General features: G+C 60.6%; 1 pseudogene; it reads left to right on the top strand.

Annotated features, from left to right (window-relative positions):
* The first annotated feature begins 2,590 nt into the window (after positions 1-2,590).
* On the top strand, positions 2,591-4,116 carry LOC147968031 (uncharacterized; annotated as a pseudogene).
* Positions 4,117-7,305: the final 3,189 nt, after the last annotated feature.

Here is a 7,305-nt window from a genome sequence, read left to right as displayed (position 1 = left end):
TGACCTTCTGCTCCATATAGACGAATAAATTAGCCGACGTGCTTTGCTTTTATGGTATTTCTGCCTTTGTGTACATAGTTGGACTTTTGGGTATATACATGAAGAAATTAGCTTAACTTGTTGGTATACATGTTTGATTAGTGCCTTAGTGTATATGGTTGAACTTCTGCTTTTTAAATTTCCAACATTTTTGAAAGCATGTTAACTTGTGTTCATACATGGTTGTACTGCCTATGTATACATAGTTGGACTTCTGATATACATGTTTGCTTACTGCCTTGGTATAGATGGTTGAACTTCTGCTTTGTTAATTTCCAACAATTTGAATGCATGTTAACTTCTGGTCATACATGGTTGTACTGCCTATGTAGACATAGTTGGACTTCTGATATACATGTTTGATTACTGCCTTGGTATACATGGTTGAACTTCTGCTTTGTAAATTTCCAAGAATTTGAAAGCATGTTAACTTCTGGTCATAGATGGTTGTACTGCCTATGTATACATAGTTGGACTTCTCAGATGTAGTGCGTATGTAGTCATTAGTGGAATTTTGGTGAAGGTTGTGTGTCTCATTGTTCTTCCTTTTTTCCATGTCAATGTATGTTTTTTTCAGTATCAGCTTGTGCAGCGGCCTGAGAGGAGGAAGAGAGGAGGCAAAGCGCCCGAAGAAGTTGGCCAAGGAGGAGGTGAGGTGAAACGTTTTAACAAGACGGTTCGCTGCTCACTGAAAGAGGTCAAGACGTGTGCGGAAATGCTACAACGCTGACTTATCGTAGGTGTCCCATTGGTTTCTACCACTTTGGTGGGCATGCGTCTAATGGTTTTGGAGGGCATCTGGCTATTTGGCAATTAGAAGGATGGCGCTCTCCTCTCGCGACCGAGCCGGTGCCGCCCCGGCCATGCCCTGCTCGTCTGCGCGGCCGCCTCCGCCGCCATCTCCGTCGCCCTGCGCCATTCCGGTCAGCTCTGACGCTCCCCCGCAGCCCGACGCCGCGCTGATCCCGGCCGCTGGGCCGCTCGCCCCATGCCCGATCGACCCCGTGGAGGAGGCGCTACCGCTGCGCTGGGCAGACTTAGGGGAGGACGAGGACTCCACCGTTGGCCGTCCCACCGTCCGGCGCACACCTCCGGCCCGCCGGACTGTGCTGCGCCCGATGCTGGTTGACGTGCCACGCTGGGGAGCCCCCTCCCCACCTCTTGCTTGCCGGCCAGCTACGCCCCCCTCCTCCCGACGCCTAGCCAAAGGGCCGACCTTAGGTCGCATACCGCTCGCCGCCGCCGCGCTCCGGCGTGGGGCGTCGCGGGGCGGTCCGACCTGGGTCGGGCCCGGTCTTCTTGGCGCTCGGCGGCAGCCCCCCATGGATCTCGGCCTCCTCCCTTCCCGGCGGCGTCTTCATGGCCGATGGTCACCCGTTCCTCGCCGTTTCGACCGTTCATCGCTGCTTTTGGCACCTCCGCTCTCCGTTTCTCGCCCATCCATTCCTGTCACCTCCCCATGGCCGCTGGAGCTCCTGCGCCAGCGTTGGTCGCGGCCGCGGCGGCGGTCGCAGCGCGAGGGGAAACCCTTGCCGCTGTTACCCCGCCCTGTGGGCTGGACCGATGGCTCTTGGGCCGTTCTAGGGTGGGGCCGGGTGTTGGGCCTGGGGCTGGGCTGGCCGCTCCGTTAATGGGCCCAGCCTCGGCTGCGACCCTAGTGGGCCGGCTTGCCCGACCATCAGGCCGATTTGGCTGCCATCGGGCTTCCTTCGCCCCAATCCCTCCCCGCTCCTGCCCTAACCCCTGCTCCCCCGACCCCCGCCGCCAACCCGTCGATCCATCCCCCGTCGCTGCCGACCTCGCCACCAGCCCCCATAACCCGCGAGTGGCACGACGCTGGGACGCGCCCCAAGCGCCGCGCCAACAACCTCCGCTCCGACTCCTCCCGTGGGGAGGAGCGGCGCGACTCCTTCCGGCCATCCACCGACGCGATGCACCATGAATCCGAGCTCCGCCGACAGCTCTCCTCCCGCGGTGACCACCGGACCCACGACTACGACGACCACCGGTCCCCCTCACGCCATTCTCCCCCTCGGGCGGACCGCCGGGGCCGCTCCCGTTCGCCTCCCCTGCCGCGAATCGCCACGATGGTCATCGTCGGTCGCCCTCCCTTCCGCGCCGTCGGGTGGCCAGCTGCTCCCCGGTCCGGGACATCCACGCTCGCTCCCCCGACCGCTCCTATGGGCCACCGGCCCCTCCTCCCGTGGCTGCCACGGTCCACCGCTACCAGCCTCCTCGAGGCGAGCCGAGCCTCCCCCCGACCGGCAATGGGGCGGGACGGGGCCGGCCCGGGGGCAAGCGCAAGAAGAAGCGCGCGCTTGGGCGTGCAAACAGCCCAGCCCCGCCTAACGGCGCTCCCCGGGATCCCGCCGCCTCGACGACATCCGCCCTTCTCCCCGATGACCGCTCCACCGACCTTGTCAAATGCTTCAACTGCGGTCTCTCCGGCCACTCCCAGGTGACTTGCACTCGTCCGCAGTGCTGTTACCACTGCTCGGACCCAGATCACCCCACTTTCCTTTGCCTGGACCGCCCGGTGGCGGAGGAGCTGATGATGTACGGGCACGGGATTAAGGGCCTCGGATACTTCCACATCGAGGTGCCCGACATCCCCACCCCTTCCCCCACACTCCTGGCCATTGTTACAGTGAAGGATGGGGTGGCCTCGCCGGAGATGATCGAGGCCGAGCTCAACCACCTCTACCTCTGCAACTGGGATTGGCAGGTCACCTTACTCTCTGGAGGCCAGTTCTCTGTCGTCTTTCTGGACGCGGTCAGCCACGGATACGGCACCCGCAGCGGAGACATCACCCTAGCTCTCAACTCGCTAGTGGTTGACATCTCCGTGCCGGTGCGGGACCCCTTGGCGGTCGCGGCCTTGGACACGGCTTGGATCCTCATGGGTGGCCTCCCGGACATCGCCCGCTCCGAGCGGGTAATCCGGAACATGTCTCGCATCCACGGCAAGGTGGTGGTGGTTGATGAGCTTTCCCTCCGCAAAGAGGAGGAGGTACGCATTAAGGTCAAATCTCTCGACTCCTCCAGGCTTCGGAACACCATCCGGGTGTTCTTTAACGACCAGGGCTTCAACCTCCGCATCTCCCCTAAGCCTCCCAACCATATTGGCCGCCCTCGCATCGACGACAGCTTCCCTAGGGGCGGCCCCGGTGGGGTGGCACGGGGGGCCACCGCAGCGACCGCGACCCACGTCACGGCCACCACTCGGGCTCGGACGAGGACGACGACGACAACCTCGAGGACAGCCCCCACCATGACCAGCCTCCTGTGCCTGCCACTAGGGGTGGGGATGGGGCGCGTCGTACCCACTCGGCTACCCCACCGTCCTCCGATGATGGCCCCGGCGCCTCTGATGTCAGTCTCCAAGTTTTTCCGGCTTCTTCGCCCCGCTCCCTCGACGACATCTCCCTCGGCATCTTCGCCTCCTCCCCGACCAGGGCCGAGCCGACGCTACCCGATCCGACCCCCACTGCGGCCGATCTCCAGTTGGTGCCGCTGGGGGGTTCGTCTTCGGACTCGGCTCCGCCTCTCCCGGGGCCTTCGGAGGGCCCTCCTGGCTCCCCGGCCCGGCCGGCCAGCCCGCCTGTGGGGGTTAACGCGCTTGCGGACCCACCTCCCTCCCCTGGCGTCCCCTACGTGCCGTCTCCTGCTCCCCCCGTGGTGCCGTCATGCTCTTCCCCCGCAGTCCTGGCGGTGGTGGTGACCACACCGGGGGCCGATCCACCTCCTCCCCCTCGGGCTGCGCGGCGGGGCCATTCGACCTCGTTCCCGGTGTCCTCCTCGCGCCGTAGTGCTCGGATTGAGGCGACCAGGCCGCCGGGTGGCCCGGCCCTCCCCATCCCCGAGCTTGCCGCCCTCCGGGCCGCTGCCCGGAACCTCGAGTCAGGTACCACGATCATCCCGGCCACCTCTGCTACGTGCTCCTTTTCTGCTTTGGAGTCGGCCCCGCTTAGCCACCTCACTAAGGTGGCAGCGGACTCGGCCATAGTTTTCCGCGGGGAGGTTGCCCCCCCCCCCGCTAGTCCAGATAGATGCCATTCGTGCACGGGAGATCCTTGATGGTCGGCTCGCCGAGGCCCGTGCACGCCCTCCCCCCGCCGCGGGAGCTCCGCTTGGGTCCACCCCGAGCGCCCCACCCCACGTGTCGGTCGCCCCAGATGAGATCCGGGGCCACACTCGCTCTCGTACTGCCGCTCTCCGCGCCCAGAGCACGTCACGTGTCCTGGGGTCAAGCAGCCCCCCGATGGATGCCTGATGAGAGCCTTATTCTGGAACATCCGCGGTTTCGGCCAAGACGGTCGGCGCCGCCAACTCATTGAATACATGCGAACCGAGCGTATTGACATAGTAGCCATCCAAGAAACGATGCGGACTGAATTTTCCCTGTCGGAACTTGAGCATTTGAGTTCCGACCTATTCGCCTGGCACTGGCTCCCTTCTAGTGGGAACGCAGGCCACTCGGGGGGCATCCTCCTAGGTGTGAAGGATGCCACCCTTGAGGTTGGGGGCATGGACCGGGGAGAGTTCTTTGTAAGCATGGAGGTTTTCGAACGGTCCCTAAACTTCAAATGGGAGACCATCACGGTTTATGGCCCGACCGACCACCGTAGGTCAGAGACCTTCCTTACTGAGCTCAGGAGGAAGGTTGCGTCGGCCCAGTTCCTGGTGGTAGTCGGCGGCGACTTCAACCTCATCCGGACGGAGGAAGATAAGAGCAATAATCTAGTGAACTTTCCTTGGATGCAATTATTCAATGATTGCATTGTAGATATGGGATTGCGGGAAATCGATCGTGTGGGGGCCAGATTCACTTGGACTAACCGCCAAGTTGATCCGACTCGCTCGGTCCTCGATCGAGTTTTCGTCTCCCCTGAGTGGGACATTCGATGTCCCCTAGCATCGCTACGGGCGATCACGTGGATTGGGTCAGATCATGTACCCCTTCTCCTCTGCTCGGAGAATGAACGTCCTCCACAGCCGCCACGCTTCCGTTTTGAGACCTTCTGGTTGCGCCAGCCAGGCTTCACTGCTGCGGTGGTCAGCCGATGGCGTGAGGCGAGGGATGCTCCCCATAGGGCCATGTCGGCCATTGACTCTTGGCATTTCTGCGCCAAGCGGTCGCGGCAGTTCATGAAAGGATGGGGTGCTAACGTGGGTCGGGACATCCGTAAGAGGAAGAAAGCTCTCCTTGACGACATCCAGGCCCTCGACCTCCGGGCTGACACTACTGGTCTCTCGGCAGACGAATGGATGCTTAGGTACAACTTGGAAGATCAGCTCACGGTCATCTACACTGACGAGGAAGCCTACTGGCGCATGCGAGGTACACAGAATTGGGTCCTCAAGGGGGACGCCAATACTGCCTACTTCCAGGCTATCGCCAATGGCCGTAGGCACCGCAATTCCATCCCCCTCTTGTGGGATGGCCCGACCCTCCTCCAGCGCCCGGAGGACATCTGGGCGCATGTTCATGGCTTCTATAGAGACCTATTCTCTGCCTCCCCTCGGGGAGGTCTTGCTCTAGCGCAAGACATTTGGCCTGGCCACTGTTGCGTCTCGCCGGCGGACAATGCGGCCATCACGGCCCCGTTCTCCGAGGAGGAGGTCTGGGCAGCCATTAAGGGCATGAACTCCTCCTCGGCCCCTGGCCCGGATGGCCTTCCAGCGAAGTTTTTTCAGTCCTTCTGGGAGGTGATCAAACCTGAGGTGATGGCCCTATTTGACGAGTTCATGGCTGGGACCATTGACCTCGGCCGGCTGAATTATGGGGTAATCACGCTCATTCCTAAGGTGCCGGGTGCCTCGGACATCCGGCAATTCCGGCCGATTACGGTGATTAACGTCATCTTCCGCATCCTGGCCAAGGGGTATGCCATTAGGGTGGCCCCTATAGCTGACCGGATCACTCACCCTGATCAGTCAGCTTTCATCCAGGGCTGTTATATCCTTGATGGGGTCCTAGTGTTCCACGAAGCTCTCCATGAGGTGCGCTCCAAACACCTCAAGGCAGTCTTCCTGAAACTGGACTTCCACAAGGCGTATGACACGGTCAGCTGGGCCTTCCTTCGGGAATGTTTGCTTCGGAAAGGTTTCGACGATAGATGGGTGACCAGAGTTATGCAGTTGGTCTCTTTCGGCCGCACAGCGGTGAACATTAATGGGGAGATCGCCCCATTCTTCCCCATGTTTTGTGGGGTCCGCCAGGGCGACCCCTTCTCCCCATTCCTGTTCAACATAGTTGTTGATGCGCTAGCGGCCATCCTCGATAAGGCCAAGGCGGCAGGACACATCAAGGGGATTGTCCCGCACCTTGTTGGAGGAAACGGGGTCTCCCTTCTCCAATATGCGGATGACACCATCATCATGGTGGAGGGCTCCGCGAGTGATATCTCGAACCTCAAGTTCCTCCTCCAGTGCTACCAACAGATGTCCGGCCTAAGGATCAACTTCGACAAGAGTGAGGTGATGATCTTGGGCTACTCACAAGATGAGCGGTAGAGCATCGCGGATCGACTTAACTGCCAGCTTGGGTGCTTCCCCACGACCTATCTTGGCATACCCATTAGCGACACCAGGCTTACCGTGGCTGAGCTGCGCCCCACGGTGGGGAAGCTCCAACACCGGATCGAGCCCTGGCAGGGACGGTGGCTTTCTAAACCGGCCCGTATGGTTCTTATTAACTCGTCCCTTGCCAGCCTCCTCTTATTCATTATGAGCATCTACAGCCTTCCGCAGACTCTTCATCACGAGATTGCCACCGTTCAGGGCGATTTTACTAGGTCGGCGAGGGTGACAAGCAGAAATACCACATGGTCAAGTGGTCCGAGATCTGTAAACCCCGCGACCAGGGAGGCCTTGGCATCATGTCATCCAAATGCATGAATATAGCCCTTTTGACTCGATGGCTCTGGAGGATTAACAACGGAGATGGTGGCCTGTGGCTGCGCATTATTCTGCAGAAGTACCTCCGCGGACAGCCAGTCGCCTTCTGTCAACGCTCTGGAGGCTCCCAGTTCTGGCAATCTGTCATCCAGCTCCTCCCTGTCCTCCGGATAGGGACCTCGATTGAGATCGGGTCCGGCACCGCCACGCTGTTTTCTTTTGATCGCTGGACTGGAGACGCACCCCTGGCGTCCCGGTTTCCGGTCCTGTTCTCCATTGCGGTGGCCCCCCAGATCTCCGTGGCAAACGCCCTTCTCGACCTTGGGCGCCTTGTGTTCCGAAGGCCTTTTGGTCCTACGGAGAATG

This window comes from Triticum urartu, chromosome 5A, assembly GCF_056163025.1.
Source record: "Triticum urartu cultivar PI428250 chromosome 5A, HENAU_Tu73, whole genome shotgun sequence".
Taxonomy (NCBI): Eukaryota; Viridiplantae; Streptophyta; class Magnoliopsida; order Poales; family Poaceae; genus Triticum; species Triticum urartu.
Note: the sequence above shows the minus strand (reverse complement) of the source record. Positions and strands in the feature narration are given on the sequence as shown.